Raw genomic sequence first — 13,205 nt, 5'->3', positions numbered from 1 at the left:
GAAGGTTAGGTGGATGGTGGAAAGACACTCTTGGTGGAGTGGGGAGGATTTCATGAAGGATGGATCTCATTTCAGGGCAGGATTTGAGGAAGTCGTATCCCTGCTGGAGAGGCACATTCAGAGTCTGGTCCAGTCCCGGAAAGTATCCTGTCACAAGTGGGGCCCTTTTGTGGTTCTTCTGTGGGAGGTTCTGGGTTTGAGGGGATGAGGAAGTGGCTCTGTTTATTTGCTTCTGTACCAGGTCGGGAGGGTAGTTACAGGATGCAAAAGCTGTTGTCAGGTTGTTGGTGTAATGGTTGAGGGATTCCGGACTGGAGCAGATTCATTTGCCACGAAGACCTAGGCTGTAGGGAAGGGACCGTTTGATGTGCAATGGGTGGCAGCTGTCATAATGCAGGTACTGTTGCTTGTTGGTGGGTTTGATGTGGACGGACGTGTGAAGCTGGCCATTGGACAGATGGAGGTCAATGTCAAGGAAAGTGGCGTGGGATTTGGAGTAGGACCAGGTGAATCTGATGGAACCAAAGGAGTTGAGGTTGGAAAGGAAATTCTGGAGTTCTTCTTCACTGTGAGTCCAGATCATGAAGATGTCATCAATACATCTGTACCAAACTATGGGTTGGCAGGCCTGGGTGACCAAGAAGGCTTCCTCTAGGCGACCCATGAATTGGTTGGCGTATGAGGGGGCCATCATGGTACCCATAGCTGATCCCTTTAATTGTTGGTATGTCTGGCCTTCAAAAGTGAAGAAGTTGTGGGTCAGGATGAAGCTGGCTAAGGTAATGAGGAAAGAGGTTTTAGATAGGGTGGCAGGTGATAGGCGTGAAAGGAAATGGTCCATTGCAGCAAGGCCCTGGACGTGCGGAATATTTGTGTATAAGGAAGTGGCATCAATGGTTACAAGGATGGTTTCCGGGGGTAACAGATTGGGTAAGGATTCCAGGCGTTTGAGAAAGTGGTTGGTGTCTTTGATGAAGGATGGGATACTGCTTGTAATGGGTTGAAGGTGTTGATCTATGTAGGCAGAGATACATTCTGTGGGGGCTTGGTAACCAGCTACAATGGGACGGCCGGGATGATTGGGTTTGTGAATTTTAGGAAGAAGGTAGAAGGTAGGGGTGCGGGGTGTCGGTGGGGTCAGGAGGTTGATGGAGTCAGGTGAAAGGTTTTGCAGGGTGCCTAAGGTTCTGAGGATTCCTTGAAGCTCCACCTGGACATCGGGAATGGGATTACCTTGGCAAACTTTGTATGTGGTGTTGTCTGAAAGCTGACGCAGTCCCTCAGCCACATACTCCCGACGATCAAGTACCACGGTCGTGGAACCCTTGTCCGCCGGAAGAATTACGATGGATCGGTCAGCCTTCAGATCACGGATAGCCTGGGCTTCAGCAGTGGTGATGTTGGGAGTAGGATTAAGGTTTTTTAAGAAGGACTGAGATGCAAGGCTGGAAGTCAGAAATTCCTGGAAGGTTTGGAGAGGGTGATTTTGAGGAAGAGGAGGTGGGTCCCACTGCAACGGAGGACGGAACTGTTCCAGGCAGGGTTCAATTTGGATAGTGTCCTGGGGAGTTGGATCATTGGGAGTAGGATCAGGATCATCTTTCTTCGTGGCAAAGTGATATTTCCAGCAGAGAGTTCAAGAGTAAGACAGTAAATCTTTGACGAGGGCTGTTTGGTTGAATCTGGGAGTGGGGCTGAAGGTGAGGCCTTTGGATAGGACAGAGGTTTCGGATTGGGGGAGAGGTTTGGAGGAAAGGTTAACTACTGAATTAGGGTGTTGTGGTTCCAGATTGTGTTGATTGGAATTTTGAGGTTTTGGAGGGAGTGGAGCTGGAAGTGGGAGATTGAGTAGATGGGAGAGACTGGGTTTGTGTGCAATGAGAGGAGGTTGAGGTTTGCTGGAAAGGTTGTGAAGGGTGAGTGAGTTGCCTTTCCGGAGGTGGGAAACCAGGAGATTGGATAGTTTTTTGAGGTGGATGGTGGCATGCTGTTCTAATTTGCGGTTGGCCTGTAGGAGGATGCTCTGAACAGCTAGTGTGGATGTGGGAGAGGAAAGAATTTTTAGCCGCTTCTCACAGATTTTAACGTCATTATTTCTTTGTCAGACTATTTCTTCGTCAGACAGTTGTTAGCCTCATTTTCATAATCTGCCACCACAAAACCACTCCTTTTAATACATTACACGCAGTTTTTTCGAAATTTTTCCCGAATTTCTCCGTCCTTTAACGTGTTTTGGTGGCAACACAACCACCTAAACTTTGTGCACATCGTTGTCTACCAAACCAAGTCCCACATAGCCCAACTGTAACGAACACCTTTTCGCCTTTTTCACACCAGATCTCCAGTTACTTTCCAGTTCACCTTTATCTCTCCCTATATATTTTTATTTTCATTTTCATTTCAGCCTCATGTTACACTTTCCACCTTCTAATACCATGTCACCCTCACAACACCCCCACAACGACCCCATTAAGTTTTATTTACATTCCCTCCGTAAACATCCCTTCGCCCTAGCTAGACTACGCTCCCATATTCCGTTTTCTCAGGCTTGTCTAACATTTGGCATTACCCCCAAAGGCCTCACACTTTAAGTTCCCATCTCTGGCTGCAACCCTTCTTCGCATCAGACCCTATACCAGTTCCTAACTGAACAATCCATCGCCCTCACCCACCTAATCCTTCACCTACACATCAACTTAGCCAATGAACACACCCGTCAACTCCTATCCTTAATAAAAGTCCTTAATCTTTCCTCTCCCACATCCACACCGGCTGTTCAGAGCATCCTCCTACAGGCCAACCGCAAATTAGAACAGCATGCTACCCTCCACCTCAAAAAACTATCCAATCTCCTGGTTTCCCACCTCCGGAAAGGCAACTCACTCACTCTTCACAACCTTTCCAGCAAACCTCAACCTCCTCTCATTGCACACAAACCCAGTCTCTCCCATCTACTCAATCTCCCACTTCCAGCTCCACTCCCTCCAAAACCTCAAAATTCCAATCAACACAATCTGGAACCACAACACCCTAATTCAGTAGTTAACCTTTCCTCCAAACCTCTCCCCCAATCCGAAACCTCTGTCCTATCCAAAGGCCTCACCTTCAGCCCCACTCCCAGATTCAACCAAACAGCCCTCGTCAAAGATTTACTGTCTTACTCTCATACTCTCTGCTGGAAATATCACTTTGCCATGAAGAAAAATAATCCTGATCCTACTCCCAATGATCCAACTCCCCAGGACACTATCCAAATTGAACCCTGCCTGGAACAGTTCCATCCTCTGTCGCAGTGGGACCCACCTCCTCTTCCTCAAAATCACCCTCTCCAAACCTTCCAGGAATTTCTGACTTCCAGCCTTGCATCTCAATCCTTCTTAAAAAACCTTAATCCTACTCCCAACATCACCACTGCTGAAGCCCAGGCTATCCGTGATCTGAAGGCTGACCGATCCATCGTAATTCTTCCGGCGGACGAGGGTTCCACGACCGTGGTACTTGATCGTCGGGAGTATGTGGCTGAGGGACTCCGTCAGCTTTCAGACAACACCACATACAAAGTTTGCCAAGGTAATCCCATTCCCGATGTCCAGGTGGAGCTTCAAGGAATCCTCAGAACCTTAGGCACCCTGCAAAACCTTTCACCTGACTCCATCAACCTCCTGACCCCACCGACACCCCGCACCCCTACCTTCTACCTTCTTCCTAAAATTCACAGACCCAATCATCCCGGCCGTCCCATTGTAGCTGGTTACCAAGCCCCCACAGAACGTATCTCTGCCTACATAGATCAACACCTTCAACCCATTACAAGCAGTCTCCCGTCCTTCATCAAAGACACCAACCACTTTCTCAAACGCCTGGAATCCTTACCCAATCTGTTACCCCCGGAAACCATCCTTGTAACCATTGATGCCACTTCCTTATACACAAATATTCCGCACGTCCAGGGCCTTGCTGCAATGGACCATTTCCTTTCACGCCGATCACCTGGCACCCTATCTAAAACCTCTTTCCTCATTACCTTAGCCAGCTTCATCCTGACCCACAACTTCTTCACTTTTGAAGGATAAACACACCAACTATTAAAGGGAACAGCCATGGGTACCAGGATGGCCCCCTCATATGCCAACCTATTCATGGGTCGCCTAGAGGAAGCCTTCCTGGTTACCCAGGCCTGCCAACCCAAAGTTTGGTACAGATGTATTGATGGCATCTTCATGATCTGGACTCACAGTGAAGAAGAACTCCAGAATTTCCTTTCCAACCTCAACTCCTTTGGTTCCATCAGATTCACCTGGTCCTACTCCAAATCCCACGCCACTTTTTGACATTGACCTCCATCTGTCCAATGGCCAGCTTCACACGTCCGTCCACATCAAACCCACCAACAAGCAACAGTACCTGCATTATGACAGCTGCCACCCATTGCACATCAAACGGTCCCTTCCCTACAGCCTAGGTCTTCGTGGCAAATGAATCTGCTCCAGTCCGGAATCCCTCAACCATTACACCAACAACCTGACAACAGCTTTTGCATCCCGTAACTACCCTCCCGACCTGGTACAGAAGCAAATAAACAGAGCCACTTCCTCATCCCCTCAAACCCAGAACCTCCCACAGAAGAACCACAAAAGGGCCCCACTTGTGACAGGATACTTTCCGGGACTGGACCAGACTCTGAATGTGGCTCTCCAGCAGGGATACGACTTCCTCAAATCCTGCCCTGAAATGAGATCCATCCTTCATGAAACCCTCCCCACTCCACCAAGAGTGTCTTTCCGCCATCCACCTAACCTTCGTAACCTGTTAGTTCATCCCTATGAAATCCCCAAACCACCTTCCCTACCCTCTGTCTCCTATCCTTGTAACCGCCCCCGGTGTAAAACCTGTCCCATGCACCCTCCCACCACCACCTACTCCAGTCCTGTAACCCGGAAGGTGTACACGATCAAAGGCAGAGCCACGTGTGAAAGCACCCAAGTGATTTACCAACTGACCTGCCTACACTGTGATGCATTCTATGTGGGAATGACCAGCAACAAACTGTCCATTCGCATGAATGGACACAGGCAGACAGTGTTTGTTGGTAATGAGGATCACCCTGTGGCTAAACATGCCTTGGTGCACGGCCAGCACATCTTGGCACAGTGTTACACTGTCCGGGTTATCTGGATACTTCCCACCAACACCAACCTATCCGAACTCCGGAGATGGGAACTTTCTCTTCAATACATCCTCTCTTCCCGTTACCCACCAGGCCTCAATCACCGCTAATTTTAAGTTGCTGCCACTCATACCTCACCTGTCATTCAACAACATCTTTGCCTCTGCACTTCCGCCTCGACTGACATCTCTGCCCAAACACTTTGTCTTTAAATATGTCTGCTTGTGTCTGTATATGTGTGGATAGATATGAGTGTGTGTGCGAGTGTATACCCGTCCTTTTTTCCCCCTAAGGTAAGTCTTTCCGCTCCCGGGATTGGAATGACTCCTTACCCTCTCCCTTAAAGCCCACATCCTTTCGTCTTTCCCTCGCCTTCCCTCCTTCCCTCTTTCCTGATGAGGCAACAGTTTTTTGCGAAAGCTTGAATTTTGTGTGTATGTTTGTGTTTGTTTGTGTGTCTATCAACTTGCCAGTGCTTTCGTTTGGTAAGTCACATCATCTTTGTTTTTAGACATAAATTATTTAACAGTTACATTGCAGACCCATACACATTCCCTGATACACTTACACATGGAATAACTTATCTGAAACCTAAAGATCAAGCAGACACAGCAAACCCAGCTAAATATCGCCCGATAACATGCCTACCAACAATATACAAAATATTAACTTCAGTCATTACACAGAAATTAATGACACATACAACACAGAACAAAATTATAAATGAAGAACAAAAAGGCTGGTGCAAAGGAGCACGAGGATGTAAAGAGCAACTGATAATAGATGCAGAGGTGACATACCAAGCTAAAACTAAACAAAGGTCACTACACTATGCATACATTGATTACCAAAAAGCTTTTGATAGTGTACCCCACTCATGGTTACTACAAATATTGGAAATATACAAAGTAGATCCTAAGTTGATACAGTTCCTAAACATAGTAATGAAAAACTGGAAAACAACACTTAATATCCAAACAAATTCAAATAATATCAAATCACAGCCAATACAGATTAAGCGTGGAATATACCAAGTAGACTCATTAAGTCCTTTCTGGTTCTGCCTTGCTCTGAACCCACTATCCAACATGCTAAATAATACAAGTTATGGATACAATATTACTGGAACATACCCACACAAAATCACACATTTGCTATACATGGATGATCTAAAACTACTGGCAGCAACAAATCAACAACTCAACCAATTACTAAAGATAACAGAAATATTCAGCAATGATATAAATATGGCTTTTGGAACAGACAAATGTAAGAAAAATAGCATTGTCAAGGGAAAACACACTAAACAAAAAGATTACATATTGGATAACCACAGCAACTGCATAGAAGCGATGGAAAAAACAGATGCCTATAAATATCTAGGATACAGATAAAAAATAGGAATAGATAATACAAATATTAAAGAAGAACTAAAAGAAAAATATAGACAAAGACTAACAAAAATACTGAAAACAGAATTGACAGCAAGAAACAAGACAAAAGCTATAAATACTTATGCTATACCAATATTGACCTACTCATTTGGAGTAGTCAAATGGAGTAACACAGACCTAGAAGCACTCAATACACTTACATGATCACAATGCCACAAATATAGAATACATCACATACATTCAGCAACAGAAAGATTCACATTAAGCAGAAAGGAAGGAGGAAGGTGATTTATCGACAAAAAAAACCTTCATTATGGACAGGTAGACAATTTAAGAAAATTCTTTCTAGAACGAGCAGAAACTAGCAAAATACACAAAGCAATCACTCATATAAATACATCGGCTACACCACTGCAATTTCATAACCACTTCTACAACCCTTTAGATCACATAACATCAACAGATACAAAGAAAGTAGATTGGAAAAAGAAAACACTTCATGGCAAGCACCCGTATTATCTAACACAGCCACACATCGATCAAGATGCATCCAACACATGGCTAAGAAAAGGCAATATATACAGTGAGACGGAAGGATTCATGATTGCAATACAGGATCAAACAATAAACACCAGATATTACAGCAAGCATATTATTAAAGATCCCAATACCACAACAGATAAATGCAGACTTTGCAAACAACAAATAGAAACAGTAGATCACATCACAAGCGGATGTACAATACTAGCAAATACAGAATACCCCAGAAGACATGACAATGTAGCAAAAATAATACATCAAAAGCTTGCCTTACAACATAAACTTATAAAACAACACGTTTCCACATACAAGTATGCACCACAAAGTGTACTGGAGAATGATGAATTCAAATTATACTGGAACAGAACCATTATAACAGATAAAACACCACCACATAACAAACCTGACATCATACTCACCAATAAAAAGAAGAAATTAACACAACTAATCGAAATATCAATACAACAAATATACAAAAGAAAATAGGAGAAAAAATTGAAAAATACATCCAACTGGCTGAGGAAGTCAAGGACGTGTGGCATCAGGATAAAGTTGACATTATACCAATTATACTATCAACTACAGGAGTCATACCACACAATATCCGCCTGTACATCAATGCAATACAGCTACATCCAAACCTATATATACAACTACAGAAATCTGTAATTATTGATTCATGTTCAATTACCCAAAAGTTCCTAAATGCAATATAACACATACCATACAGTTAAAAGGAAGTGACGCTTGATCAAGGTCCACGTCACTTTCCATTTTTAACCAGACCTAAGGTCTGAGAAAGGAAAGAAGATAATAATAATCATCTTCATCTTCTCTTCAGATATTAGGCAGGAATTGCCTATTACAGTACCCATCTCTGTTGGGGTCTTTCTCTGTTTCTTCTCCTATGGCACTTATAATTTCTTGCCTTTAAGGGGTAAGAAATGAAATAGGAAGCTGCCTGGTAGAATTTGGCGCAGAGCATAACTTAATCATAGCTAACACTTGGTTCAAGAATCATGAAAGGAGGTTGTATACATGGAAGAAGCCTGGAGATACTAGAAGGTATCAGATAGATTCTATAATGGTAAGGCAGAGATTTAGGAACCAGATTTTAAATTGTAAGACATTTCCAGGGGCAGATGTGGACTCTGACCACAATCTATTCGTTATGAACTGTAGATTAAAACTGAGGAAACTGAAAATGATGGGAATTTAAGGCGATGGGACCTGGATAAACTGACTAAACCAGAGGTTGTACAGAATTTCAGGGAGAGCATAAGGGAACAATTGACAAGAATGGGGAAAAGAAATACAGTAGAAGAAGAATGGTTAGTTTTGAGGGATGAAATAGTAAAGGCAGCAGAGGATCAAGTAGGTAAAAAGATGAGGGCTAGTAGAAATCCTTGGGTAACAGAAGAAATATTGAATATAATTGATGAAAGGGGAAAATATAAAAATGCAATAAATGAAGCAGGCAAAAAGGAATACAAATGTCTCAAAAATGAGATTGACAGGAAGTGCAAAATGGCTAATCGTGGATGGCTAGAGGACAAATGTAAGGATGTAGAGGCTTATCTCACTAGGGGTAAGATACCTTAGGAGAAAAGAGAACCACTTGTATGAATATCAAGAGCTCAGATGAAAACCCCGTTCTAAGCAAAGAAGGGAAATCAGAAAGGTGGAAGGAGTATATAGAAAGTCTATACAAGGGCGATGTACTTGAGGACAATATTATATAAATGGAAGAGGATTTAGATGAAGATGAAATAGGAGATATGATACTGCATGAAGTGTTTGATAGGGCACTCAAAGACCTAAGTGAAACAAGGCCCCGGGACTAGACGACATTCCATTAGAACTACTGACAGCCTTGGGAGAGCCAGTCCTGACAAAACTGTACCATCTGGTGAGAAAAATGTATGAGACAGGCGAAATAGCCTCAGACTTCAAGAAGAATACAATAATTCCAATCCCAAAGAAAGCAGGTGTTGACAGATGTGAAAATTACAGGGAGCGAAAAGCTATTTACAATTTGTACAGAAACCAGATGGCAATTATAAGAGTCGAGGGACATGAAAGGGAAGCAGTGGTTGGGAAGGGAGTGAGACAGGGTTGTAGCCTCTCCACAATGTTATTCAATCTGTATATTGAGCAAGCAGTAAAGGAAACAAAAGAAAAATTCAGAGTAGTTATTAAAATCCATGGAGAAGAAATAAAAACGTTGAGGTTCACCAATGACATTGTAATTTTATCAGAGACAGCAACGGACTTGGAAGAGCAGTTGAACAGAATGAACAGTGTCTTGAAAGGAGGCTATAAGATGAACGTCAACAAAAGCAAAATGAGGATAATGGAATGTAGTCGAATTAAGTCAGGTGATGTTGAGGGAATTAGATTAGGAAATGAGGCACTTAAAGTAGTAAAGGAGTTTTGCTATTTGGGGAGCAAAACAACTGATGATGGTCAAAGTAGAGATGATATAAAATGTAGACTGGCCATGGTGAGGAAAGCGTTTCTGAAGAAGAGAAATTTGTTAACATCGAGTATAGATTTAAGCGTCAGGCAGTCGTTTCTGAAAGTATTTGTACGGAGTGTTGCCATGTATGGAAGTGAAACATGGATAACAGATAGTTTGGACAAGAAGAGAATATAAGCTTTCGAATTGTGGTGCTACAGAAGAATGCTGAAGATTAGATGGGTAGATCACATAACTAATGACGGGGTATTGAATAGAATTGGGTAGAAGAGGAGTTTGTGGCACAACTTGACTAGAAGAATGGATCGGTTGGCAGGACATGCTCTGATGCATCAAGGGATCACCAATTTAGTATTTGAGGTCAGTGTGGAGGGTAAAAATCATAGAGGGAGCCCAAGAGATGAATACACTAAGCAGATTCAGAAAGATGTAGGCTGCAGTAGGTACTGGGAGATGAAAAAGCTTGCACAGGATAGAGTAGCATGAAGAGCTGCATCAAACCAGTCTCAGGAGTGAAGACCACAACAACAACAACAACAACAACAACAAGGGACGTCTCTCATTTTCCATTCTTTGTAGATGTTCGTTTCATTTTCTCCTGTAATCTCAAACTTTATCATTGGGGCAACAGATTTGCATTTGTTCCCTAATATCTTGATTTCTTACCCTGTTTACTCTTGTGCAACCTTTAACACCTCTAAGGAATTTCATTTCTTGTGCCTGAATACAACTTTCTTGCTTCTTGGGAATCACCCAGGTCCCACTTCCATAGAGCTGCAACAGTTTTGTAAAATTTAACTCGAGTGGCTTCCCTGGTTTTGTTTTTTAGGTTTCTGTTAATTTTTCCACATATCTGGCTGAATTTCCTAAGCTTAATATCAATATTTCTGCCCTAGACATATGTCACTTCACATCCGAGGCAATTGAAATGGTTTACTTGCTCTAAAATCTTCTGATCTATCACTATTTTGGTTCTGATTGTTTCTCTCCCCATGAAGGCCATTGTCTAAGTTTTTTCTTTTGAAATTTCCATGTTAAATTTTATACTTATGTGTTTTAGCAAGTAGATTCCTTTCTGTAGGTCATTTTCCTTATTTGCTAATATCACTGCATCATCAGCATATAGCAAATTATTTAAAAGAATGCTCCTGTTTAGGTAGATGTCTTTCTTCATTATTTCATTAATGTAGATTCTGAACAAAGTTGGAGGGATGCAGCAGCCTTGTTGTACACCTTTATCAGTTGGTATCTCATTAGTTGTTTTACCACTGAGATCTAGATTGATATTTGTGTCTTGATATAAACTGTGTACCACATTTACTAGATGCTTTGGATACCCGCGATTCATCATTATTTCCCAAAGTTTCTGTCTATTGACATTGTCAAAAGATTTTTGTATGTCAATGAAAGTCTGTTTTTCTGTTATTTGCTGTAGAATAAAAACTGCATCTATTGTGGAGCGTCATTTCCTAAAACCCATTTGTTCCTAATGCAGTACTGCTTCTGCTATAGCTTTTTTTATGTCAATGAAAGTCTGTTTTTCTGTTATTTGCTGTAGAATATAAACTGCATCTATTGTGGAGCGTCCTTTCCTAAAACCCATTTGTTCCTAATGCAGTACTGCTTCTGCTATGTTTTTAAGTCTTGTTTTTAAAATCTTAGCATACATTTTGTATTCTGAGTCCAGTAAACTTATTCCTCTGTAATTACTGCATAAGCTTTTATCTCCTTTTTTAAAAAATGATATCACTCTAGCTGTTTTCCAGTCTTTGGGAATACTCTTCTTCTTCTTCCAATATTCATTGAAGAGATGTAGCATTCGGTGTAGCATCATTCCTCCATATTTTTATAATTCAGCATTAATGCCATCTTTTCCTGTTGCTTTTCTGTTCTTAAGTGATGTCAGTGCAGATGTTAATTCACCAGACTGTATTTCATCTAATCCTTTCTTGTCTATTTGTTCAATTTCAGTTTCTTGTGCTATATGATCATACCATAATTAACTGTTGTGATTTATCCACTGTTCTTTTTCAATACTATTTATTTGTATCTTCTCTCCTTCTGTTGTGTTTAGGGTTTTTAATATCTTATATGCCATTCGTTGTCTTTCATGGGTATCATGTTGATATTAGAAATAAACCTATCCCAGTGTTTCTGATGCGCTTTCCTTACTATGCATTTAGCACTATTTCTTTTCTCCTTATAGCATTGTTTGTTCTCAATAGTGGAGTTGCTTAAGTGTTTTATATATGCGCCCTGTTTTTCTTTGTCAGCTTTCATTATATCCTCATTCCAAATTTTTAGGCCTTTTCTTTTCCATATTATTTTCTTTTTACCAAGAGCTTCTCCTGCCACTCTGCATACAGTATTCTTGAGAGTTTGTCATTCTTCTTCTATATTGTCTTTAATTTGTAAGTTTGCTAGTTCTTCGTTCAGTCTCCTTTCGTACAGGTATCTGATTGTAACCTCTTCAAGCAAGTATACTTTATAAACACTTTTGTGTTGTTGGTTTGTTACTTGTTTAGTTATTTTCTTCCATTTTGCAAAAAGATCTATTCCCGAGATTAGTACGAAATGATCTGATCATATATCTTGTCCATTATAAACTGTGTCTCTTACTTGGCCTGCTAGCTTATCATTTACTAAGATGTAGTCAATTACTGATCTAAAACCTCTGCTGGCCCAAATATACTTGTGTGTATCCTTTTTCTTAAAAAGTGAATTTGTGGTTTTTAAATTGTTGTAAGTGGCAAAATCTCTTAGTAATTTTCCATTTTCATTACATATTGGTTCTCCAAACAGGCCTGTAATGTTTGTTACTGTGATATTTCCCATCTGACATTGAAATCACCCATCATAATAATCTGATCAGTAGCACTGTATTTACTCAGAGTCTTCTGTACTTCTTCATAGAAGTTTTCAGACTCATCTTTTTTTCCCTTCTTCAAGTGCATATACACTTATAAAGGCGGCCGTACCCCTTATCAGTTTCAGCCTGACTGTAAGTATTCTTTCACTTATGTATGTACAATCTCGAATGTCTTTTTCCCAATTTTTATGCAGGAGTAGTGCTACACCTTTGCTTGCTCTTTTATGTTGTTCAACACCACTACAGAACATAATGTAATACCCTACATTTTATTTCCTCTTGATTTCTTTTTAGTTTTTGTGAGTGCTACAGCATCGATGTTCATGTTGCTTAGTATATTAACTAGGTCCACCTCCTTTTGGGAAATTCCTCTCACATTCCATGTTGCTACTTTGATGTGTCCATTTAACCATTTCTGTTTGTCTTTTTTCATAGCCTTGTCATTTACCTTTGAGACCATCATGTTTCCGAGGCTCATTTTGGTACTGGGAGTAGGCTGTGTTTTCTGAGAGTTGGTTACCGGCCATCTGCTCAACCCCCTCCTAGGAGGGCCAGGATTTTCTTTCAGGGTTATTTCCCTTACCGTATTTACTCTAATCTAAGCCACACTCGAATCTAAGCCGCACCTGAGAAATGAGACTCGAAATAAAGGAAAAAAAAATTTCCCGAATCTAAGCCGCACCTGAAATTTGTGACTCGAAATTCAAGGGGAGAGAAAAGTTTTAGGCCGCACCTCCAAATCGAAACAAAGTTGGT

The sequence above is a fragment of the Schistocerca piceifrons genome, chromosome 10 (genome assembly GCF_021461385.2).
Source record: "Schistocerca piceifrons isolate TAMUIC-IGC-003096 chromosome 10, iqSchPice1.1, whole genome shotgun sequence".
Classification (NCBI taxonomy): domain Eukaryota; kingdom Metazoa; phylum Arthropoda; class Insecta; order Orthoptera; family Acrididae; genus Schistocerca; species Schistocerca piceifrons.
The sequence above is the reverse complement of the archived record's forward strand: the minus strand, read 5'-3'. Positions refer to the sequence as shown.